Source organism: Leopardus geoffroyi, chromosome C2, assembly GCF_018350155.1.
Source record: "Leopardus geoffroyi isolate Oge1 chromosome C2, O.geoffroyi_Oge1_pat1.0, whole genome shotgun sequence".
Lineage (NCBI taxonomy): Eukaryota > Metazoa > Chordata > Mammalia > Carnivora > Felidae > Leopardus > Leopardus geoffroyi.
Genome location: NC_059333.1, coordinates 140,323,858 through 140,349,777, shown reverse-complemented (window position 1 = coordinate 140,349,777; position 25,920 = coordinate 140,323,858). Strand labels below are relative to the sequence as shown.

The 25,920-nt window shown below is 47.5% G+C and overlaps 1 pseudogene; it reads right to left on the bottom strand.

Moving 5' to 3' along the window:
• Positions 1-10,450: 10,450 nt before the first annotated feature.
• On the bottom strand, positions 10,451-25,369 carry LOC123610413 (annotated as a pseudogene).
• Positions 25,370-25,920: the final 551 nt, after the last annotated feature.

Sequence of the window (25,920 nt, the reverse complement as noted above, 5' to 3'; positions counted from 1 at the left end):
CACATATGCAGGGCCGGTTCAACATTAGAAAATCAATTAATGTAATCCATCACATCAACAGGCTAAAGAAGAAAGATCACAAGATCATATCAATAGATGCAGAAAAAACATTTGACAAAGTCCAAGACCCATGCATGATAAAAACTCTCAGTAAACTAGGAATAGAGAGGGAACTTAACTTGATAAAGAACATCTACAAAAACCATATCACAAATATCACACTTAATGGTGAGAAATTAGAAGCTTTCCTGCTAAGATCAAGAACAAGGCAGCCTGGGTGGCTCGGTCCGTTAAACATCTGACTTCAGCTCAGGTCATGATCTCCCGGTTCTTCTGACTTCAAGCCTGCGTCGGGCTCTGTGCTGACAGCTTGGAGCCTGGAGCCCACTTCAGACTCTGTGTCTCCCTCTCTCTCTGTCCCTCCCCCAGGTGCGAGCGCATGCTCTCTCTCTCTCTCTCGCTCTCTCTCAAAAATAAAATAAACGTTAAAAAAGAACAAGGCAAGCGTGCTTCCTCTCATCACTCCTTTTCAATACTGTACTCTTAAAATGTCATATGTAGTTCATTTTTCTTCCTTATCTTCTGTAGAAGTAGAGGCTGGTGCGGTCTGATTTGTATTTAACATCCTGAGGATGGGATCGATGGGAGTTTGATCACATGCACACCCTCATTCCACATACTCTACGGCACACTTCAACCCGTCTCTGATTACATGGTCTTTGTTCTTAGCATCTGCCCAGGCTTTTCCTTTCAGTTGTCTTACATGACTCCTCCTCAAAGGGCTGGCAGAGACCCCCTCCTCCCCTCTCCCCTCCCCAAGCCATCATCTACACTATCATAGCTCCAAGGATCTGCAGAAGTTCCTGGGATCTGCTCCGTCCGTCAAACACTTTCCCAGCTCGATTTGCCCATACAACCAACCTTTGAAAAGTGGAGTGGCCATAGCTGTGGTCTCCAGCTATGAGAGGCAGGCAAGGAGGTTTTCCAAGTAATGAAAGATCACCTCTGACTTCTGACTAAATGTGGCAGATTGAACAACCACATTAACTCTGCCCTTTCTCCACATCCTATTAAACGACAGTAAATTAAAAACAACAATATAAAGCCACAAGAAAAAGGGAACAAAAGAGGAGTTGGCAGCAGATGAGCAATATCAATAAAACCTTAGAAAAGTGAAAGCAGATGGAAAGATGATAACTGCCTTCACAGAACAAAGAAATTGAAACCTATTTCTTATAAATCAGGAGGCATATTTGCTTGGCTGAACACAGGATTTGGAGGACCTCTACGCACTGAGTAAAGGGTGGGGCTAACCCCAGGAATTGACTGAAAGTTGAACTGAGGAGCAGTTAGACCCAGATTCCCTTCCCTAACCCAGTCAGCCCAATACCCTTGCTGTATTAGTTATCTGTTGCTACATAATGAAATACCTCATGATTTGGGGGCCTAAGGCAAAAATAAACACTTATTACCTCACCGTTTCTGTAAGTCAAGAATCCTGGAATGGCTTAGCTGGGTGGCTCTGGCTCAGGGTCTCTCATGAGGTTGCAGTCAAGATGCTGGTGGGAACCGTGGCCACCTAAAGACTTGACTGGTGTTGGAGGATCCACCTCCTATAGGGATGGCGCACTCCCATGCCTGGCAAGTTTGTGTTTGTGGGCAAGGAGCTGCAGTCTTTCACCACATGGACTTCTCCACTGAGCTGTTTGTGTAACCTCACAACATGGCTGCTGGCTTTACCCAGAGCAAGTGGTCCCAGACAGCAGGTGGAAGCTATAATGTCTTTTATGACCTCGCCTCGGAAGTCACACTCCACCATTTCTGCAGTATTATCTTGGTGATTCGGGTTCCCCTACTCCATACAGGAGGGGACTACATAGGCGTTGCAAATACCAGGCAGTGAGAACCACAGGGTGTCATCTTGAAGGCCGACCACTAAATCTCCTTCATCTCTTTAAACGTCTCACTTTTTAATATGAACATAGAGATGATGATCACCAGGAAAACTTTTCACTTGAAAGAGAGACCAAAAAGGGGCACCTGGGTGGCTCAGTCAGTCAAGCGTCCGGCTTCGGCTCAGATCATGATCTCAAGGTTTGTGGGTTCAAGCCCCGCGTCGGGCCCTGTGCTGACAGCTCAGAGCCTGAAGCCTGCTTTGGATTCTGTGTCTCCCTCTCTCTCTGCCCCTCCCCCACTTTCTCTCTCTCTTTTTCAAAAATAAATATTTTTAAAAAGAAAAAGAGACCAAAACAAAAAGAAAGAACTCAGAAAAAAAAACAAAACAATAGGAAACAGAAGGGAATTAAAAAAGAATTAAGTCTTCAGAGGGAAAAAGTAAGATATCACAACCATGAAAGAAGACTAGGATATATTATGACAACAAAATGACACTATTCCCTTGCCCCCCACCCCAATATTTACTAAGTCTGTACAATGTGACAGGCCCTCTTCTAAATAGGACTGTGTATGTATTAACTCACTGAGTCCTCCAAATGACCATCCCAGGAGGTAGGTTCTATTACTCTGTTTCATGGAGGCGTTAAATAATGTCTCCAAGGCACAGCTGGTAAACGGAAAAGTCTAGAGTCGAACCCAGAGCCAGAGCTCTTGGAAAAGAAGGCGTCAGTCCCCGTAATCAGTTCCCTCTCTAGAGGAGGAAAGAACGCTGATTTCAGATGCAGATTGAACGGTGAGAAAGTGAGCAGGGTAGAGCTGGAGGTAAGGGATGAGCCTGTCTGCAGTACGTGCCCTAACGGAGAGGGGGTTCCAGGGCTGAGGGGCAGAGGACGCGGCACAGGGCCTGGCTCACTGCACCGTGGATCTGTGTGCCACAGTTCCTCAGGGCAGCCCCTTAAGGAAACTCTGGAGCAGAATCCGGAGTTGAGGGGTCAGCGTCTGGAAACTGGAAACCATGGCCGTTCGTGACCACAGCGATAGCTACCACCTAGTGATCAATCACATCACCCCAACCTGCGCCACAGGCCTGTCTTAAAAAGGAAACAACAGTTCGGAGACTTTTCCAAGGTCTCATAGTTAGTAGGTGGCAAAGTGAGGTCAGGCCCTAGGCCAACCTGGCCTTCGACTGTGCCTTTTCTCAGTGTGAGAGATTGCTTGATCCAATTCCTCACCTCTCCTTGTGTCCACACTCTTTACCCTTCCACGTCCTCTTACGGCATTTGACCATGGCTACTTTGGCTAATGGACCATTTGCATGCGTGATGTGGCCAAAGTCGTGAAAGTACCTACGACTTGGGTCTTGATCTCACGCACCTCTGCCATCACAACAATGGGGACAAGCCTAAACCAGCCCACAGTTCTCAAGAACAGGATGGGAGACACATGGGGCAGAGATGCCCCAGCCTAGGTCAGCTGTCCTCCAGCCGACCCACAGAATCCAGATGAATAAATGATTGTTATTTTAAGCCACTGAATTTTGAGGTGTTGGTTATGCAGTTTTTGCAGCATTAACGAACTGTATACCATGCGCTAAAAATGCCTGCCATCCAGATAAATAAATGGATGACTGACAGCTGGGAGTAAGGAAAAGGCTCATGGTCTGCCTGGCTAGGGTCGCCAGATTTAGCAAATAAAGGTTATTCATTCATTTACTCTGCGTCCGTGTCATCCCCCTCGATAAATTTAAATTTCAGATGGACATCAAATAATTTTTTAGTATAGGTATGTCCCATGCAATATTTAGGAAATACTTACATTAAAAAAATTGTTCATTGTTTATTTAAATGACACATTTAGCTAGGCTTCCTATAGTTTATCTGGCAACCCTGTTCTGGCACATTTGCAAGAGTCACATCACGTAGAAAACACTTGTGTGTAAAAATGGGCCTGAGCTACAAAAAATGCCTGGGTGCCTCAGTCGGTTGAGCATCTGACTTGGGTTTCAGGTCACGATCTCGTGGTTCATGAGTTTGCCAGTGTGGAGCCTGCTTGGGATCCTCTGTCTCCCTGTCTCTCTGCCCCTCCCTGGCCCGCATGGTCTCTCTCAAAAACAAACATTGAAAAAAAAAAAAGAGAGTTGAAAATAAGAAGTCACCTCCTCCCATCTCCATTAGGCAACATGTACATGGCAGATTTTAAGTCTCTCACGTAGCCTTTCCTAAAGGGACGGAGTCAGACAAAAAGCTGCCTGAAACACTAGGAAAGGGTGGGCTTGCCAGCGGTTGGGGGAAAGTCTCTTTCAGCCTTGCTATTCAACCACTCTCAAACTGGGGGTTCATGGGGAGGGCTGGTTCCAGCGGTCTATGATACGACAGCAAGCATCCCTCCCAACCTGAAACCTGCATCCCTTTTGCTGGATCCAGGACGCGTTTCCTGGGTTACTGTACCATCTGTCTCCAAGGTGCCTGCGAGGGAAAGGCGCTGCGGGGGGGGGGGGGGGGGGGGGCAGGGAGAGAAGGGCTGCAGCCCAGGCCCAGGAAGGGACTGTCCAAGGACTGTTTGTGAAGAGGTCAGGCAAGTAGGGAGCAACCAGTGAAGCCAGCAGGGCTGGATGAATCAGAAAGAAGAAATCGAACACTAAAGAGGCCAGAGTGCAGAAAAGCCGCCTGGGGGGACTCAGTCCACCCTCCACCTCCATCTCTGTTTAGCAGATTGGGGCCAGTCACCGTTTTGGGCTTTGCACAGCCTAATTGGCCATCTTTGTGAATAATCACCAACTCAATCCAGGAAGGAGTTCCATGCTGTCAGCCAGCAACACAGACTGTTGCAGGAAAAATGAAACAACTTCATCCTCTGGGCAAACTTGCAAATTATTACAAATTTCCCCATCACTCCTCCACTCACAGCTGGCTGGAGAAGTGTGTCAGTTTTTCCATGGAGATGTGAGACTTTTTCTCCATTTGATTTCTCATGATTAAGCAAATCCTTATGGCTCTTTACTTTCATTCCTGGTTCCCTTTCCCCTGACACTGAAACAGCAGGCCTTGCTCCAGAGCACTGGTTGGGACACAGGCACCAGGCTCACCCACGCGTGGCCTTGGTCAAAGACAGATTTCTGAAAGGGACGCTGGCCAGCTAAAATTTTGCATCCCCTGATAAATGACATCATGAAAACCAAACACGCATAATGCGGTCATCAGTGCAGAACAGCCTTGACCACAGTTCACTCATCTGAGGACCAAGGTTGACGTAACCACTGATAATGCTGCCCCTGAACGCTGACAGTAGGGCTTCTCAGCTTTCTGCAGACCCAGGCTCCCACTCACATGTTGCTTGTAGATTTCACAGACTCTCTCCCAAAACTCACATGTTGCTTGTAGATTTCATAGACTCCCTCCCGCTTGGACTCAATTCAGTTAACAAGTATCAAGCCCCTATGGTGCTCATCATACCATGCTAGGCTCCAGAGGAATACAATAATTAATAGTGCGCAGGGTCTAGCTTCAGTGAGTCTGCTGTTTGCAAGGAAAGGAGATCTACAAATTGTTGCAATGTGGGAAGAGACCAATAAGGACCTGCATAGTAGTAGCCGCGACTGGAACAGGGGATGTGGAGAGATGTTCCTTGGCAGGAAAGGCTGGGGGAGGGGGGTGTCTCATGGAGGAGGCAGCATTGGAGCTGGGCCATAAAGGGCTTCAGTAATGACCTCTGGGAGGTCAGCAAAGTCTACGCACCAGGAGGAACAAAGCTGTGGAGGGAGGGTTTGTAACAGGACTCAGAACCTCAGAAGCTCTCCCTCAGAGGAACACTCAGATCTTGGTCTGTGTCCCCAGCTGGACCCCAGATCGTGGTGGGGTCTCTGACTCCCAGGGCATAGCCTGAAGCCCATCCCTTCCTTTCTTATTTGGAAAGCTAGATTCTAAAACAGTTTACCCCAATAGCTTCAAGGATGAATCTTGCGTATACCGATGTTAAATTACAGTCACGATTCCTTAGGCTGTTTCTTTAGAAGATCTCAAGTAGTTTCGTCGTGAGCTCCACCTGTCTCTGTTGATAACGTAAATTCTCCCCATTGCAAAAACTTTTGGAGCAGCGGCAAACCAACCTGTCAACTGGAATAATAAACCTGAAATCGATTTATTCGCTCAACTGGAATGACCCCAGCCACTTAACACATCCCCTGAGAGGGAGCAGTTTACTTCATTCAACCCATAGGATCAGGCTGATTATCACATAATAATGTAACATCTTCTTGAGGAAGTCAAGGTAGAAATGACCATTCCCACTTAATAAATGGAGGAAATGGAGTACAGTTTTCACAGTTACTCAAGAGAAATACTCCTAGCCTAAGAATGTGTTCCCCAGATCATCCCAACAGGATCATCCTCGCACGGTTTCCTTAGCTAGAGGATGAATTCCAGGCTTCCTTTGCATCCCTGTATGTGTATTTCTCTTAGCCAGAAAGCCAAATGCTGGGACTTCTTTATCATGATAGGGAAAGAGAAATCTAGTTTTGCAATCCCCCCGCTAAATACCCGGTAGCCTCCGTTTTCTTCCCTTCAGGACTATTCCTTCCAATCTCTCTTGCTCTTTAGAACGATTCTGGAAGTTCTTTCTGAATCTGCAGCTTACAGGCTGAGGGAGAGCTCAGAGCCCCGACAAGCTAAGTCTCATTCTGTGACAAGCCGCCTCCAGGGATTCAGTCCGTGAGGAAGTGACATGTGCAGCCGTGTCAGCTTCCAAAACTTCCACCTGGCCTTGATCACCCAGGGTCTCCAGACACTTGTGTGTGTTGATCTTGGGATGCAAAACAGCTGCTGGCCTTTGAGGCGTCTCGGTAACTATGGAGACAGGAACATAAACATCGATGAGGATGTCAGGGAGCGGGCGCCTGTCTGAGGAGGAAAGCACTGGCGGGCCGATTTGGCTCTGTCGAGATGTGTTGTAAATGATGAAAGCAGGATTCCCAGGCCTCTCTTTTCTCCAGCGAGGTGACCGTAGCTCTGTAGTGGGGCTCTGCCACTCTGCTTCCTCTGCACCCGGGTACTGGGTGACTCGTTCGCTTACGCCACAAATAGGTACCGAGGGCCTGCCACGTGCCAGGCGCAGTGTAGGGGCCAGAGACGGAGGTGCAGGGCAGAGTCCCTGCCCTCACAGGGCTTCCCAGGGTGTGGGGCTTTCAGAGCTAAAATCGGGAAGGGCCTGATCAGATTGGGACACGTTGGTCACCCACGCAGGGGGACGGACCATTCACAAGTACACAAATAAACACCTCAAGTTCAAATAGTGATAAATGGAGTGAAGGAAATAACCAGGCTGATGTGATACCAGTTGAGTGGGGGCTGGGGGCTGGGGGCTGGGAGGAGGCTTCTGCTGACAGCAGGTGGAAGGGGCCACTCTGAACCCAGGCCCCAGGAGCCAGGGAGGTCTGTTGCAGATCGAGGGAACAGGGACAAAGTTGGCACACGCATCTGAGGAAGAGGAGGAGGAGTGCAGTGAGCGGGGGAGCAGAGCAGGAAATAAAGTCAGGAGGCCCACTCGGGCCAGGCGGGTATGTCCCTCAGGCCGCGGTAAGGAGCTAGGATCCTGCAACAATATTCATCCAGCGACCTGGCATCTCTGGGGCCCAGATACTCTCAGGGGCTTTACGTAATCTAACTCATTTTATCCTCACAACAAAGGTAGGCTCCTCTCATTATTCCCCTCTTGCCGCAAGTGAAAAAACCGAGGCCCGAGGAGGGGTGAGGATGCTCCCACGTTCACAGAGCCCCGTGGGGCAGAGAGTGGGGCTTCACGGCCAGCTAGTCCCGCTCTCTTATTTCCCCACACTGCCTCAGGTTGCAAGGAGCGAGGCTTCAGGATCTGATTTGCACTTGGGCCAAACCCTGTCTGCGGCCTCCCTGTGTGACCGGCCCACTCCAGCGCCGCGGGATCCCGGAGCCTCGCGGACTGCGTTCGAGTCGCCGATCAGCCGTGGGCTGTGCCGCTGTAATATTTTCATAATGGGCTTCAAATGGAAGAAGCCAGGGAGGTGAAAATATTATGGCACATTGCCTCTTTAACTTCCACTTTGCTTCTTTATAACCACCCTCGATATGTTATTCTTGCCCCTTGTTGAATGTAGAAAACAACATAACCATCCAACTGCACAGGCTGTAATATCAGCAGCCAAATTACTTTATTGGCGGTGGTTAACAATGGGTTTTCTCTCCTCCACCGTTTCTGATAAAATGTTTGCACAGCATTATATGGGGAAATATAGAACTACGGCAATAAAAAACGAACAAGGGTAATTTGTGTGTTGGCATTTCCACAATAGAATGTCAAATATTTCATACCCTGGCGATACTCAGCCTTTCTATGCGTACTGCTACTTTCTTTGAAAAGAATGCTTTACGTTCATTTTATTATTAATCTTAAGCTGCACAATATACATTATATACACTCTTTTTGTATGTTTCTCAAACAATATTTTCAAGCCTGTAATAAAAATAAATATGTCTTGAGCTTTGAAAATGATACCATGTCAGGTGAACGGACAGGCAGTTGCTACTGACGGAGAACATTCTTTCTAAAGACCACCCTGTCCTTATTTCACACAATACCTGCATCCTTTCCAGAATTCCTTGCAGTGATCCCTTTTATAAAGAGGGTCTGTTGCTTTTACAGAGCACGATGATTAATCAATGTGGGTTCATTTCTCTCATTATTCCAACAGTTCTTTATACAGAAACTTTCTAGCTGTAGGTAAAGATAATCAGATCCCAAATTTAACCAGGAATCATCACATTTTAAGAGTGCTTACAACTCACATATTGTAAGATGAATTGGAAAGTAATCTGTATGCATCGTTTGAATTTTAGGGCTTTTTTATTCTTTTTCAAAATATATTTATTTTTAGGAGAGCACAAGTGGGGGAGGGGCAGAGAGAAGGGGACAGAGGTCTGAAGCTGGCTCTGAGCTGACAGACTGACAGCAGTGAGCCCGATATAGGGCTCCAACTAATGAGCCAGGAGGTCATGACTGCAGCCAAAGTCCCAGGCTCAACTTATCAACAGATCAAGATCAACTGATCAACCAACCAATGGAGCCACCCAGGTGTCCCAGGGCTTTTTTATTCTTAAGAAAGAGCTTTTAAATTAAAACACAATATATTCTATGAATATAAATAGAATTTAAATAAAAATTTGAAAACAGAAGAAACATAAACCACAATGGATACTTTACATAGGAAAGTATCAAAGGAAAAAAAAAAGGGGGGGCAGGAGACACCTTATAGCTAACTCTGGTTTTGCATTTCAAAAAGAAGGCTCAAAAGCAGAAGCATCCCATCCCCCAGTCTCCCTGTGGGATGTAGGCACCTCGAAAAGCCCTTGCATGGTCCACCTGGTTTGCTGTCCAGGTATAAACCTGCCATAGAGGTGACGGAGGTTTCACGAAGCCTCTAGAGGCAGAGAACCTAGAACCTGAGCTCAGTGGTCTTCAGAACCGCCAGCGAGATGAGATGGTTGTAGCCATGAGCATACACCTCACATCTGGTACTAAATGTTTTATTTTGTCCGTGGCAAAGTCTGAAACAAATCACCTTTAACATCCCAGTGTGAGCAGTGGGTGAAGATGTCAGAAACACCTGTCATCTGACGATTGGATACTTGGTACCCAGGTCATGGGAATGGAGACAGAAGGTGTGATTGGTTGAAAAGCGGTCTCACAAAGATTTGTCCACAAGCGAATCCCCAGACCTGTGAATATTATTTTATACAGCAAAAGATGTGATTAAGTTAAGGAGGAGGAATCTACCTTGGATTATCTAGGAGGGCTCTAAATGCAAGCATGTGTGTCCTTCCAACAGTGAGACAGAAGTTCTGACCCAGACCGACACACAGATGAAGAGATAACTAAGAAAACAAAGGCAGAGACCAGAGTAATGCCGCCAGGAGCTAAGAAACATTTGTCGCCACCAGGTGAGGCAAGGAACTTCCATAAAGTCTGAGTAGGAAATGTGACTCTACTGACACCTAATAATAATAATAATAATAATAATAATAATAATAATAACTCTTTTAGATAGTCAAATATCAAAGGGAAAAAAAAGAGGCAAGAGAGACCTATAGCTAACTCTTTTTGCATTTCAAAAAGAACACTCAAAGGCAGAAGGATCTGGGTGCCCAGGTGACTCAGTCGGTCAAGTGTCTGACTCCGGCTCAGGTCATGATCTCGCAGTCCGTGAGTTCGAGCCCCACATCGGGTTCTGTGCTGACAGCTCAGAGCCTGGAGCCTGCTTCAGATTCTGCATCTCTCTCTTTCTCTGCCCCTCCCTTGCTTGCACTCTCTCTCTCAAAAATAAACATTAAAAAAAAAAAAAGCAGAAGGGTCCCATCCCTTATTATTATTATTACTATTATTATTATTTTAGATAGGAAAGTATCAAAGGGGAAAAGAAGGGCAGGTGAGACCTGTAGCTAATTCTGTTTTTACACTTCAAAAAGAACACTCAAAAGTGGAAGGGTCTCATCCATCATTATCATTGTTATTATTATTATTACTACTAGAAAGAGAATGTTTTGGTACTTTTATGTACAGAAAATTCAACAGCATACACTTAGCCCAGTTTGGTGGCCGGTTTTTTAGCCTTTGCCTTTGGACCCAGGACACTGCCTCCCCAGTGATGGCGGATCTCATCATATCTGTCATTGCCATTGGTTCCGATGGCTTCCACCAGCTCAGCCAGAGCCCCTTTGTCTTCCAAGTTAACCTGTGTGAAGGTGACAGTGGTGCAGGTCTTTCTGTGGACGAGACGCCCCAGCCTGGCCTTCCCCTTGATGATGCAGGAGGGAACCCCATGTTACGACACAGGGCAGCCAGGAAGACAGCCGGCTCAGTGGGATCCACAGCACGTGCAAACACGCCCAGCTGAGCCTTCTTGTTTTCCACTAAGGTGGTGACAGTATTAACCCCAGCTGGAAGGACAGGCGGCCGCTTCGTGGGGACATCCCCTTTGCTGGCATCTTTCTCCTCAGCCTGGGACCAACGATCTCGGCTTCTTCTCTCGCTTCGACTCTGGTCTGTATTTGTGGGCCAGCATAAGCAGTTGAGTAGCTGTTGGCGATCCAAGGCCAGGTGGACTGGTTAATAGCAGGAGGCACTTTTAGACATTTATAAAGAATGGCTCTTTGCTGCTGCAGCTGGATATAGTGGGGCCATTTGACAAAGCAGGTGACGTCCTATGGGATCTGGATGTCCGATCTGATGCCAAGTGCTTGGGTCTTTTCTCAAACAGCAGATTGACACTTCCTTGGCCTCCTACTTCTTCTTCTTTTTTTTTTTTTTTTAATTTTTTTTAATGTTTATTTATTTTTGAGACAGAGAGAGACAGAGCATGAACAGGGGAGGGGCAGAGAGAGAGGGAGACACAGAATCTGAAATGGGCTCCAGGCTCTGAGCTGTCAGCACAGAGCCCGATGCGGGGCTCGAACTCACAGACCGTGAGATCACAGCCTGGGCTGAAGTCGGACGCTTAACCGACTGAGCCACCCAGGCGCCCCGGCCTCCTACTGCTTCACGAGAGCAGGGGCCAGGGCCACCTTCTTCCCCTTAGCCTTCTTTCCTTCTGGCATCTCGGATGGGCTGGAGGAGACAGAAGGAAATTATTTTTTAACTGCATACTCAAGGAGGCCAGAACCTTCTGTCATTGTGCAAAGAGTCCGCGAGCTGGCAAACAGCAATGATATCCTGTGGCAGGCAGCACTCTAAGATGGCCATGATCTCCACTCCCTGGTGTTTCTCCTGTGGCCATTACTTCAAAGGGCATAGAGATTTTGCAGCTGTAGTTAAGGCTACTAATCAATTGGTTTTAGAACAGATTGTCCCTGCGGCTCTAACCTAGTCACATGATCCCTGTGACTGCAGAGTGTCAGCAGAAGAGAACATCATCGAGATGGACTCTACTGGCCTGGAAGAAAGCAAACATCCACGATGTGAGCACTGGCCAGAGAGGGTGGGCTCGTGCAGCTGAGAGTGGTTCCCATGTGACAGCAAGGGAAAATGGAGACCTACTCCTGCAGCCAGCCGTAAGGAAAGATTCTTTTGTTTTTGTTTTTTTTTTTAATTTTAGTTTATTTATTTATTCTGAGAGAGAGAGAGAGAGAGTGAGAGAAAGCACACGCACCAAAGCCTAGGGGCTCCTGGGTGGCTCAGTCAGTTGAGCAATGAGCTCTTGATTTCGGCTCAGGTCATGATCTCATGCTACGTGGGTTCAAGCGCCACACTGGTCTCAGTGCTGACACCATGGAACCTGCTTGGGATTCTCTCTCTCTCTTCCTCTTTCTCTGCCCCTCCCCTGCTCTCTCTCTCTCTTAAAAGAAATAAATCTTTAAAAAACAAACAAAAAAAGGATCTACCAAAGCCCAGGGTACACTTTCTATGATCTGATCTATCCAAGTTAATCCTGAAGGAATCAAGTTCTTAGCCTAGGAGATCCTGTAGGCAGGTGCTAAAATCATGTGAAACAGAATAAACTTGCCAATTCCAAATGGAATCCCCTTTATGGCACGCACACACACACACACACACACACACACACACACACACACACACAATGGTAGAGCTAAATGTTACCTCGTATTTTGCCCATTTTCAAGAGGGAGAAACTACAGATATTCACCACTCTAACCAAGAAGAAGAAAACTGCACTGGACTTAACTCAGAGAATAAAGCTCATCTCTTCCCACTTGCTCCAGCCTCCCTAATTTCCTTTAAGTCTCTGGAATGTGCTAAGCTCTTCCCTGCTCTCAGGCATTTCCACAAGTTTTCCTTCTGCCTGAAATAGTCTTTCCTCCACTCTTCATATGGCTGAGTCCATCCTTAAGGTTCCAACTTAAATACAATTTCCCAAAAGCTCCTGTCTCTGACCCCCGAGGCTAAAGTTGGCCTCCAGTGTCAGTCTCCCCCAGCTTCCGCTCTTCCCTTTTTTGGCACTTTATCGCATTCTGTAATTATATATTGATTTCTCTGCTTGCTGGGCCACTAGAATATAGCTTTATATATTATTCAGCACTCTTTTGGTTGCAAGCAACAGAAAACCTCTCTGCCTTGATTAAACTATAAAAAGAGGAGTAGCTTGTATGATTCAAAAAAAAAAAAAAAAAAAAAAACACTGCCCACCCCCTCCCCCCCCACCCCAGCCTCTGCAAGGACAAGAATGATGGATACCCCGCCTCCTACCCTATAGGACTTCTCAGTCCTCCCACAATTCCAGCCACTATAGAAATTTGGACACTACCACTCACATTTCAGATTCCTAGGAGAGAGCATCTGGCATGTCAGGCTGGGTTGGGTTTCTGCCCTTGAACGTCACTGTAGGTGCCAGTGATGGGCTCAGGGTAAGAACAAGAAAGCACAATCTGTTATTTTGTTATTAGGAGGCAGGAGGGACGAGGTGGATGGCTGTCGGTAGGGAACATACCAACATGACCATTTTGACCGAACCTGGGTTGTGGGTAAGGCTCTGGATTGAGCTGTGTTACTGTGTCTGTGGGTCTTTTTCAGTCTCGCTGCCAGTCTTTTCAGTGTTTGGATAGCACACGCTTCCGGCAAGTGTTGCCACCGTCAAGAGACTTTATGTCACTGTGCCGAGGTGCTACGGATTGAGTATTTGTGCCTCCTCCAAATTTATATGTTGAAACCAAATCTCAAGTGTGATGGTATTAGGAAGTGGGGCCTCTGGGAGGTGATTAGTGACCTTACAGAAGAGGCCCCGGAGAGTTCCCTCACCCCTCCGGTGACGTGAGGACACATGGGAGGGCGACCTCAATGAGCCAAGAATGGGGCTCACCAAACAATAATGAGTCTGTCATGACCTTGATCTTGGACTTCCCAGCCTCCAGGGCTGGGGGAGATACATTTCTGCTGTTTCTAAGTCACTTAGTCTACGGTATTGTGTTATAACGGCCCAAACACACAGACAGAGATTTGTATTGAGGAGTGGGGTGCCCCTCGAATGTGAAGGTGGCTTTGGAACTGGGTATTGGGCAGAGGCTGGAGGAGATTGGAGGCTTGTGCTAGAGAAAGCCTACACCGCTGTGAATGAAGCTTGAAGGGCAATTCTAGTGACAGGTCAGAAAGAAAAAGAGAGCCAGAGAGGAAGCCTCAATCTTGCTAGAGAATACTTGAGTGATCTTGAACAGAATGTCACAGAAATATGCAGGCTAAAGGTCATCCCAGTGAGGTCTCTGATGAGGAACATGTTACTGAACAGTGGAGGAAAGGCCATTCTTGTTATCAAGTGGCAAAGAATTTGGCTGATTTGTGCTCAGGTTCTAGTGTTTTCTGGAAGTTAGAATCTGCATGTGGTGACTTGGATATTTAGCTGAAGCTATTTCTAAGCAAAATGTTGAAGGAAAGGTCTGCGTTCCCCTGACTGCTTCTAATTAAATTCTAGAAGAGAGAAATGACTTGAAGATGGACTCGTTCACCAAAGAGGAAGCAGAAGTTAAAGATTTGGAAAATTCTCAGCCTATTAATTTTTTAAAAAATGACGCAGGGTGATGGGCAGAGAACACTGCGGATGTGGCCTAACCACAGCTGATAAGGAGACTATGAATCAGCCACCTCAACAGAAGCCTAGAGCTATTATCCGAGACATGGAAGAACCACCACCTGAGGGAACTCACAGGTCACCAGGCGGCTTCTGCTGTTCGAGTTACGTCTGTCTTGCTGCTGGGGCTGCTTCAGATCACCAGCTCTGCTTCCCACAATTAGGTGGGGGTATGGTGGGGGGGCGGGGTGCTAGTCTTTCTGAGTTGCCCCGAGCGTGGCTCCTGTGGACTTAGGGCACTGTGGTCACCCCTCCAGAAGGAACCCGCAAACTTTGTCAGTGTCTCTATGGCACTTTCTGCAGAATGCGTGAGCTGTGGGGGCATGGCTACTGACACCCAGATTTCAAAGGATGCCCAGGCACAGAGCTGGGGGAGGGGCCATCAGGTTAAGTCATGGGGGCCAAGTCCTGCCTGAAAAAGATGCAGGGAGGGGGGCTTTACCCTAGTAGGTCCAGAAGGGGAGACTTCTGCCCCAGTGGGCATGGAGGGCAGAGCATCAAGCCACAGAAGATTACTCTCATGCCTTAGGATTTAATGCTGTTTGCTTCATTGGTTTTTGGACTTGTTCAGAACCTGTCATTCCTTTCTTCTTTCCTATTTCTCCCTTTGGAACAGGGATGTCTCTCCTGTATCTGCCCACCATTGTATTTTGGAAGCACATAACTTGTTTGATTTCATAGCTGCACAGCTGGAGAGGAATTGCCTCAGGACAAATTGGGAGTTAAGGCTGAATCTGGTTGAGATGATATTTAGCTGAGACTTTGGACTTGGACTTTGGAGTTGATACTGGAACAAGTTAAGGCTTTTGGGGCCGTTTGGACGGAATGAATGTATTTCACGTGCCAAAAGAATGTGACTTGGAGCAGAATGTCATAGAATAGTTGTGAATACCAGTCTGTGATATTTGGTTATAGACGAAGACAATAGATGAACCAGATACCATATGCTAATCCAGCCTATGTGTTCCACAGAGCTGGAGGAGTCCAAATGCACCCTTGACAAGACAATCTCTACAGGAGGATGTAGTGAGAAAAAGTAGGCTCTAGAGAGAGCCCATGAATCCAGCCTTACCGCTGTGACTTTGGCCAAGTCATTTAGCCTACATGTCGATTTCCTCATGTATAAAATGGGTATAATTATATATACTTATGAGGACATCGCTTTAAGTGGCTAATAAAGCCTTTTCGCGAATTCCTTATTTACTGTATTTTCTGTACCACCTCTCACCATGAGACATTATTTTATGTATACATTTATACCCTTATCCCCCCACCAGAATGAAAGCTCGAGGAGAGCAGGAGCTTCCTTGAGTTATTCAAGGCTGTATTTTCGGTGCCTGGCACATTTTGGCTCTTTAATAAGTCTCTAGTGAATAAATGAATGCACGAATGAATAGATGGACACCCAAGAGGGAAACAGAAGGGAATATAACGGGGATCACTTTTCCTGGCATCTTCCGTGGAGGGAGGGGACTGAAGAGCTCCAGGAAATAGACTGCACCCTGGGAGCCACGTTTTCTGTGTTCATGTTGTTCTGTTTTCCTTTTGTCGTCCCCAAAGCCTTCGTCATTCTTTTTAAACATTCCAACCGTGTCTCCGCAGTGCCACGGGGTAATAAAGGTCGAGGGTTAGAGGAACCCCTACCTCTGAAGATACTAGGACACCGGTGACAATAGCTAATGAGCCAGGAATCCTGACGGCAGTGCCCCCTCTGTCCTGAATCAACCTGGGAACTCCCAGGCGGTTTATCTGAAGAAAGCAGCAATTTCCTTAACACTTCCCTACAAGTATGAGGATCAAATGACATAACTTATATTTTTAGTACAAAATTGTTTGAAGTTCATTTGAGAGAGACAGAGCGAGCGAGCGGGGTTGAGGCAGAGAGGGTGAGAGAGATCCCAAGCAAACTCCGCCGCACTGGTAGTGCAGGGCCCGATGCAGGGCTCGAACTCACACACCTCAAGGTCATGACTTGAATGGAAACCAAGAGTGGGACGCTTAACCGACTGAGCCGCCCGGCCTCCCCGTGACCTAACTTCTATATAAAGCGCTTGACATATAGTAAGTCCTACGTGAACGTCTGTTCTAAAAATTACCCTAAAACTCCATAATCCCAGCTCAGTACATACTTTTCCTTCAGAAATTTCTAAACATTACCACTGAGTGATAAACTACTTTCTCAGAATTACTGCCAGCTCTGGCCCATGGTATTTCCTCTTTTTCCTTTTCAAGAGAAAAAGAAAAAAAAAAGCAAACTGGTCCCTTCTTTCTCAACCTTGTGGCAACCGAACTCTAGCAGAGGAAATGTAAATTGCGCGACGAGCAGCCAATCTGAGGTGTAATCTCATGGTCCTCATGTAAAGAAGTTAAACAAACAGTGGAATGCCTGACCCCTTATTCTGAAGTTTTTCCACCTGCTTTGTAATTAAACACCCGTTTATAGCCCTGGGGAAAGCCCGGGCTAGCTGCACATCACTGCCATCAATTTTCAAGGAAACTTCTTTGTGGGCCTGACGAGATTCCTCTGAAGAGTCAGCCCCCCCCCCCCCCCACCACCCCAACCAAAGTTCCTGGGGCTCTGGGGAGACCCAGCCTGTGAGGATGACCTCTTGGGGCCAGGAGCGCCATCTCCTGGGCAAACCCAGTTTCGGGCAGATGGGTCACCTTTTTGCCCGGGGCTTTAGAATTGTTTGTGAGCTGTTTTTACGTTTTAAAATACTTCAGCCTGTTTGATCTTGACAAAGCTCCTGCAGGGCTCCCCTGGGAAATCTCAAATTCTAAGCTTTCAGAAATCCAAGGAAGCTGGGGAAGGGGGCTAGTGAAGCTCAGCAGAGCAGACTTCCCTGGTCAAACCCCCTTCCTGTGAGAGCTTGGGGAAGGTCCTTAACCCCTCTGTGAAATGGGAATAATAACAGTATGTGTCTCGTGAGTGTAGAATGAGGACTGATATCTTGGAACAGTGCCTGGCACACGGTATCATTCAAAAAATACTTGTTTCTCCCTTTTCCCTTCCTCTGTTTTATAAAAGTTTGTTTTCAGTGATTGAGTAGGAAATACATGAACGTGATATTTATTGAATGTTTTATTTATTTCTGAGAGAGACACAGTGTGAGCAGGGAAGGAGCAGAAAGCCACAGAATCTGACGCAGGCTCCAGGCTCTGAGCTGTGAGCACAGAGCCCGCTGTGGGGCTCGAATTCATCAACCGCGAGATTATGACCTGAGCCGAAGTCTCACACTGAACCACCCAGGTGCCCCAGGAACGTGATTTTTAACAAAATTAAACTCACGCGTGGCATGGATTACAGGGAAAAGAAACCCTCCCTCTGATTGCTACCCGTCATTCCCCTCTCCAAGAATGACAGTGTCATGGGCATCCATCCAGATGGTCAACAGAGGCACACATTTGTATTTGTGTGCACTTTAAAAAAGGCAAATGGGGGGCGCGTGGGTGGCGCAGTCGGTTAAGCGTCCGACTTCAGCCAGGTCACGATCTCGCGGTCCGCGAGTTCGAGCCCCGCGTCAGGCTCTGTCAGAGCCTGGAGCCTGTTTCCGATTCTGTGTCTCCCTCTCTCTCTGCCCCTCCCCCGTTCATGCTCTGTCTCTCTCTGTCCCAAAAATAAATAAACGTTGAAAAAAAAAATTAAAAAAAAAATAAAAAAAAATTAAAAAGGCAAATGGTAGCACACAATGTGCTCCTACGCCTTTAAAAAAAAAATATACAACACCTCTCTTGAGGTATTTCACGTACCATACAATTCACCCCTTTAAAGCATGCCTTGCTTTCTTATGTATCATTTATCTCAGTTCCATGTCAGCATGATCACATCCATCCTGTTCTTTTCTCTGACTGCATCTCATTCCACTGTATGGATGTACCGTGATTTTATTTACTCCTAGATTGCTGGGCATTTAGGTCGCTGACAGTGCTCCCATGATAATGAATACCCTTGGACTTAGGCGCATGGCCAAATATTTCTCTGAAGTTTCTCTTCTTGTCCCCCTTTCCTGGGAGATTGGATCTGTTCCTCAGTTACGTCCATAACATCTCTCACAACCCAACACACGCACGATGCTCGCAAAACGTACCTCCACACTGTTCTGTTGTTTTGGCCTAGGGTTTTAACACATATTGGGCAATATACATGATTATTATTATTATTGCTACTGTTATTGAGACTGAGCATGAGGACAGTGGCTTGGCAGGAAAGCAGCAGGGAAAAAATGGGGATATTTGTGGCTTCATTTCGATAGAACACTATTTACTAATTGTCGAGGCTGGGTTTGGCAAGAAATACTCATGGACACACCATGTAGGTCATGAAGCCCATTTCTCTACAGTTCCCCTCCCCCGGTACTTAGAAATGAACTTACACAGACTTTCATAAAGCTCATCCTTAGCGACCAAACAGTTCTCCTAGACAACCCAAGGCTGACATGAAGACTCCTGAGAACTTGTCCAATAAGGGACTAAGGGCATTTCTTCAGTCTTTTTTATAATAATACCAGGAAACACTTGCAAAAGCTTTTGCCACACGCCAGGCATGACTCTAAGCGCTTTACCTGTATTAACTCAGCTGCTCCTTACGACAAGCCTGGGAGCTGTTACTGTCACAACCATCTTACAGATAAAAAACGGAGGCATATGGAGGCTGGACAACTTGTCCAAGGTCTTCCAGCTAGTGAGCCAGGAAGCCAGCATTTGCCTGGTAGCTGAGCTCCTTTGTATCATTAACTGCCCCTCTCTACCGCTGTAGAGATTGCGAGAGTGGCTTGTTTTGTGTCTAAGTAACATCGTGGGAGAGAACCCGGCTCTAGCAGGATGGGCACACAGAAGACACAAGACACATTATAATCAATGTTCTTGTTTTATTCCTGAGAGCCATTTTCTGCTTCTTGTTAAAATTCTCCATCAGAGGTGCATTCTCTGGAGTTTTAAAGGCTTGGGGGGGTGGGGGTGGGGAGGTCTCCAATGGAAACACAAAAACGCCTGGGGAAAAAGAAAGCCTCCTTGATGGGAGTGAGTTCCCTGAAGGGAACAAAGCCGTAGGCTGAAATTCCTCTCTGCAAGTGGCCAGCTGTATGGCCCTAGGCATTCCTCTTTATCCTCAGTAAGCCTCAGTTTTCTCACCCGAAAGAATGGGATAATATGCGTTCCAGTGAGGCTTCAATGAACTTGAAACACTCCCCACAGGGCCTGGAGCAGGGAGGCTGTGGAGAGTGGTGGTTAACACATAAACCCGAGGGTCTAAATGCTTGGTTTCAGAACCTGCCTCTGCCATTCAGCAGCTGGGCCACCTTGGGCAAATCACTTGTGTCAGTGCCTCATCTGCAGAATGGGGCTTTGGACGGGCCGTACAGGAGGACGCTGTAAAAAGGAAAGGAGCTACTGCGGTGTACCTACTCGTACGGGGTAACAGGTGCGGCCATCTTTATCGTCCGGATGGTGTTCTTAATGCTTGTATCAGTCAGGGCTCTCCGGAGAAACGCTTTGTGACCCATTTTAGAGGTTTGTTTGGGCTAACAAAATACCACAGACTGCATGGTGAGACTGGGTGGCTTAAACAACAGAAATTCATTTTTCATGGTCTGGAGACTGGAAGTCCAAGATCAAGGTATTGGCAGGTTTGATTTCTTCTGAGGCCTATCCATGGTGACCTTCTCCTCACGTGGTCTTTCCTCTGTGTGCACACATCTCTGGGGTCTGTGGGTCGTCATCTCCCCCTCTTATAAAGACACCAATCAGACTGGCGTAGGGCCCAGCCTAAAGGAATTGTTTTAACTAATCGTTTTGTTTTTTGTTTTTTGTTTTTCCTCTAAAGACCCTATCTCCAAATGCAGTCACCTTCCGAGGTACGGAGGGCTAGGACTTCAGCATGTGAATTTGGGTGGGACATGATTCAGCCTATAATGGTGTAACCTCAACTTGAAAGGATTGCTTTGAAGATTAAAGAAACAAGGCACCTGACAGGTTTGTGACGGTGTCCGCACATAGCAGGCACTCAATAAAAGCTATTTTCTTTCCGTCCTCTTGAAGACCCTTCAGAATTCTAACAAGGGATGAGTTTAGGCCTCAGCTGGTGGGAACCTTAGAAGGGAATTTGGAGGACTGATGGGAATCCTTGCCAGCTGAAAAAGAGAAAGATTCCTTTCCAGGGCTTGCCAAATGTAGTGATTCTCAAACTTGAACATGCGTCTGAATTCCCCGGCTGGCTTATTGATACCCAGAGGGCAGAGTCAGTAGGTCTTAGACCAAGGATGAGCGTTTCCAACAAGTTCCCAGGTGATGCTGCTGGTCGAGGATGAGGGGGCCACAGGTTGAGAACCACAAGCCTAGTGCCTCAGAAGATAAAAATTAAGAAAGGGAGGGGTAGGGGCGGGAGGGAAGGCTCCGGGCAACAATGGCTTTCATAGACGTCCTGGGCTGCATTCTGAGATGTCCAGCATGATGACCCCAAGTCTATGTCCTATGTCTCCACTGTTCCCCAAGGGACAGGATGAAGATTTTCCCTGCGCTTTGCAAGAAGTCAACCTCGTTCAGCGCCTGTGCCCTTCTTCGCCGTCTAGGTCCCCTCCTCCACCTGGTCTGTGCTGGCTGCAGCCCGTAGTCAGCCAGCTGGGCTCCCCAGGCTGTTACAGGCTTAAGGAGAAGGCAGGTTCCCAGGGAGAGGCTGGCCCCTTCACAAAGCAACAGCTCCCGCAGGAGGGAACAAAGCCGGGCCTCTAGAAATGTCAGCTTTTTCCACAGAGCCGACTGGATGATGTGAGAAGGCAAGGATTTTCTCCTTCTCATTCAAGTAGTTTTTATGTGTCTAAAGATGTTTTATGGAAACAGAAATTGTACCTGATAAAGTGCCAGCATTAATCCATTTGATGTGTTTAAGGGAAGCGTTTTCACAGCAACATATCATGTTAATGTAATTCTGATGGATAAGAAATGGCAGAGGATGATTTCAAAAGATCTTTTTTTAACATGATGAGAAAAAAAGAGAGTGACTTCCCATTTTATTTTTTCCTGTGAATAAGTGTATCTTTAATCCTAATAGTATTTGCTGAAATAGAGTTTTGGCTAAAATCCAAAGGGAGTTTTCAGAGCTGGGCAATTTCTTTTTACATCTGCTTCACTGACGCAGCCATCAGACAAGGAATTCAGTTCAATAAACATTTATTGAGCCCCTACTGTGTGTCAGGCACTATACCGCCTTCTAAGGAGCTCACAGGTAAGACAAGAACCCAACAGACGACAATGATGTGTGACAGCTGGGGAAAATGCCCCCTGCTGCTTTCACTTCATCAGGTGTTCTATTAAATAAATCCTTACTATTCTCCTTACTATAAATCCTTACTATTCTCTGCAATAAGGAAGCACATCCCCCACCTACCTTGTACTAAAACCTTGAAAATGTTTGTATTTTAAAGCCATGTCTCTCCCCACTAAGTCCCTGAACATCCTCTTCACCAAAGGAAGTTCAGAATTAAAGTACGTTTTCAGGGGCGCCTGGGTGGCGCAGTCGGTTAAGCGTCCGACTTCAGCCGGGTCACGATCTCGCGGTCCATGAGTTCAAGCCCCGCGTCGGGCTCTGGGCTGATGGCTCAGAGCCTGGAGCCTGTTTCCGATTCTGTGTCTCCCTCTCTCTCTGCCCCTCCCCCGTTCATGCTCTGTCTCTCTCTGTCCCAAAAATAAATAAACGTTGAAAAAAAAATTTTTTAAAGTACATTTTCAAAGGTGTTTCGTATGCATGTTAAAGTTTAAGAGGCCTCTGGTTTAGAATATGTGAATGAATTTTTTAAAAACGTTTCCTTAAAAAAAAAAATAAACATTTTTGAGAGAGACACACGCACACAGACGCGTGCCACATGCAAGGGGGGGGGACAGAGGGGGGTGGACGGAGAAGCCGAAGCCAGCTCCTCGTTGACAGCAGAGAGCCCGATGCAGGGCTCGAACTCAGGAACTCGGGAGATCATGACCTGTGCCGAAGTCAGACTTAATTGCATCCAGGGGCCCCGACATGGATGCATTTTGATTCATTTTTTTTTATTGCAACAAGTTGTTTATTATTAATGAGAATCAAAACATCGTGGTTGTCAAAAGCCTGGCTTGTTTTGTGTGTATTTGAGGGTCTTTAATGTTGCTCTCACTCACTTGCATGACAGCAGGCTCACAAGGATCAGCCCACAGCCTTGAGCGTGCTGGTGGGGGGGCAAGATAAAGACTCTCCTCCATCTCGGTGGTTTGGGCAGAAAAACAGGCCAAAACCAAGCTGACCTAGAAAGGACGAGGGTGTGTTCCAGGCGGGGGCTCCCAAAGCTGGACCTGTGGTCGTGTGTAAAAACAGGGCTAGGGCTCCAATTTAGTCAAGTTACACCAAGACACTTTGAAAAGCAGCCAGCAGAATGGAGAGGAAAAGGGGAGTGGAGAGGAGGAGGGGAGAGAGAAAGGTCACAGTAGAAATCGTGTTGGCTTCATCTTCCTTTGGGATTTAACTCCCGATTGACAGGAAGACCACCTTTTAGAGACATAGCCTTCCTAAGTCGGGGTTCAATGGTCTCCCCATCCCAGTGGGATACATGCATGTTTGTGTCCAGTGAAAAGGGTTTCCAAGCTTTTGTTTTTTTCCAGTTTATTTTTGAGAGCAGCTAAGGGAGCAGGGGCGTGGCAGAGTGAGAGGGAGAGAGAGAAAATCCCAAGCAGGCTCCGCCCTGTCAGCACAGAGCCCAGTGTGGGGGCTTGAACTCAGGAACCGTGAGATCATGACCTGAGCTGAAATCATGAGTTGGAAGCTTAACCAGTTGAGCCGCCCAGGCGCACTCCCCCCCCCCCCCACCAACCCCCCTCCCCGCCGCCTTTTTTCAAGTAGGCTACCTGCCCAACATGGAGCTGGAACTCACAATCCCTAAGATCAAAAGTCGTGTGCTCCATCGACTGAGCCAGCCAGGCACCCCTTTCCAATCTTTATGAAACTCAGTCATTGTTTTTGAATTAGCACTAGGGTCTTTTGAGAGTTACCAAACGGAAAGGATGTGTTTGGTCAAGAAAGCCTGTTCAATCACGTGTCCACTTTCTAGTGATCCTTCAATGACACCTGGAGCCCCGGCCACAGCTACTGGCTACTGTCACCTTGAAGACCCAGAATAAAATGACCCTATAAACTTGTGACCCTACACCCTAAGGTATATATAGGGCAGAGGGCCCCATCCCCTTTTCTTCTCTTCCTTTAGGCATTTCTTGCCCTTCCACCCCCAACCCATTCAAGAGCCCAGGTTATTTCCTTCCTATTTTGTGAGTAGTTATGTCACAGGTGCTGTGGGCACAGCTAGGTGCTGGGTCAGATTCATGGGGAACACAGAACTGTCACCTGGGGTGCTCTCACTTGACTGCTGGGTCAGGAGGAGCCGACTAGCTGAGCACTGCAGAGGGAGGAGCAGGGGCACAGGCCGGGGGAGCTGGGAAGGTTCGGGAACTGCAGAGAATCCAGTAGCAGAAACGTAGCTGGTAAAGGCACGGGATCCTAGAGGAAGCAGTGGGAAGGATGGGAGAGCGTACCCAAGGGTAGAATGTGATTTTGCATTTTAGAAAGAGCCTTCTGGGGGCACCTGGGTGGCTCAGTTGGTTGAGTGTCCCACTCTTGACTTTAGCTCAGGTCATGATCTCGTGGTTCGGGAGTGTGAGCCCTGCAACGGGCTCTGTGCTGACACTGCAGAGCCTGCTTGGGATTCTCTCTCCCCCCTTCTCTCTGCCCCTCCTGTGCCTGCTCTCTCAAAATAAATGAACTTAAAAAAAAAAAAAAAAAGAAAGAAAGAAAGAGCCTTCTGCTTGCGGGTGTTTTGGGAGACTGCAAAGGAGAGAAGCCATTTAGGAGGAGGAAGTCCAGGGGTGCCTGGGTGGCTCAGACAGTTAAGCATTTGACTCTTGGTTTCAGCTCAGGTCATGATCTCACAGTTTATGAGTTTGAGTCCCACATCCGGCTCTGTGCTGACAGTGCAGAGCCTGCTTGGGATTCTCTCTCTGGCCTCATCTCTCTGCCCCTCCCCCACTCCTGTCCTCCCTTTCTAAATAAATAAAAAAAAAAAAAAAAAAAAGGAAGTCCAGGAGAGATTTAGTAGAGATTTATTAGAGATTTAATGTGCTACCACTCCCATGAATGCTGTATTTTTAAAAGACCTCCAAGGCGAGAGTGGTGCTCCACACACAGGGAGGAGTCCCTGATGGCGGAACCCGGTGCACCCAGAGACAGGTCTGGCAGCCTGGATGCCTTCCCTGTGGCTGAAACCACACTGGAGGCAGCCTCTCCACGAGGAAGAACATCAGTGAGGAAAGGGGGTGGGGAGGACATCGGTTAGGAGTGGGGGGTGGGGGGGCTGGGGACAGAGAAGCTCGGAAGAAGACCCCGGGAGTGTCAGGGCAGCAGGCAACCTGCTGCACACTGGTCTCACTCGGGGGGTGCGGGATGCTCGCACCTCGGCCCAGCCCGACCAAACATTTCTGGGACAGAGCCAGCCATCGGCCTTTTTCAGGCTTCCACTAGGCCGACGTGCAGCCAGGCTTGAGAACCACTGCCCTAACCCGGTGATGGTCAAAGTGTGGCCCGTGGACCAGAATCGTCACCTGGGGGCTGGTTAAAAACGTGGTCCCACTTCGGACCTGCTGAATCAGAATCCATATTCTCCCAAGATCCCTGGGTGACTGCGTACCGGAATCATCTGGGGAGCTTTCAAGAGACCGTCTCAGCACCTGGGGCCCACCGCTAGCAATTCTGATGTGATAGGCTTGGAGTGTGGGCTGGGCAACTGGACTTTTTAAACCTCCGCAGAGCATTCTCAAGTGCAGACGGGGAGGAGGAGCGGTACCAAGTTCAGAAATTCTATCAGCGTTCTTCATGGCCTCAAAACGAGGAGAGGACGGTGGGGCTCAGGACTCTATAAACACAGACCCTTATAACTAAATGCAAAGTTAATTTGGAAAAGTTATTCAGAGTTTAAAATACTTGAATGGGATTCTGTGTTCTTTTCAGCCTGTCAGTCCTGGAACTGAAATTCCTGACAAGCAAGAGCAGCCAGAATATTCAGTTGGAAATATGCTAGCCCTGTGCAACCCCATTCAAGGCACTCAGCCTCGTGTGCCTAAGTGTGTGCGTGCCTGCAGTGCCCACGACAGCAAAAGATCAACAAAGGAGGATGTGGCAGCCAGCCTCTAAAACGGCCCCAGGGGGATCTCCCTGTTGGTGTTCAGGCCCTGTTTGCTCCCTTTGTACGTGGGCGTGGGCGGGAGCTGGTGACCAGCTTCTAGCGAATAGAAAGTGACAAAGCAACGGGATGTCACTTCTGAGATAAGGTTACAAGACCACTGTGACTTCCATCTCTCTCTGCCTCAGAGCCCCTGTGAGGAAAGCAACTTTCCAGTTGTGAGTGGTCCCGTGGGAGGCCCATGGG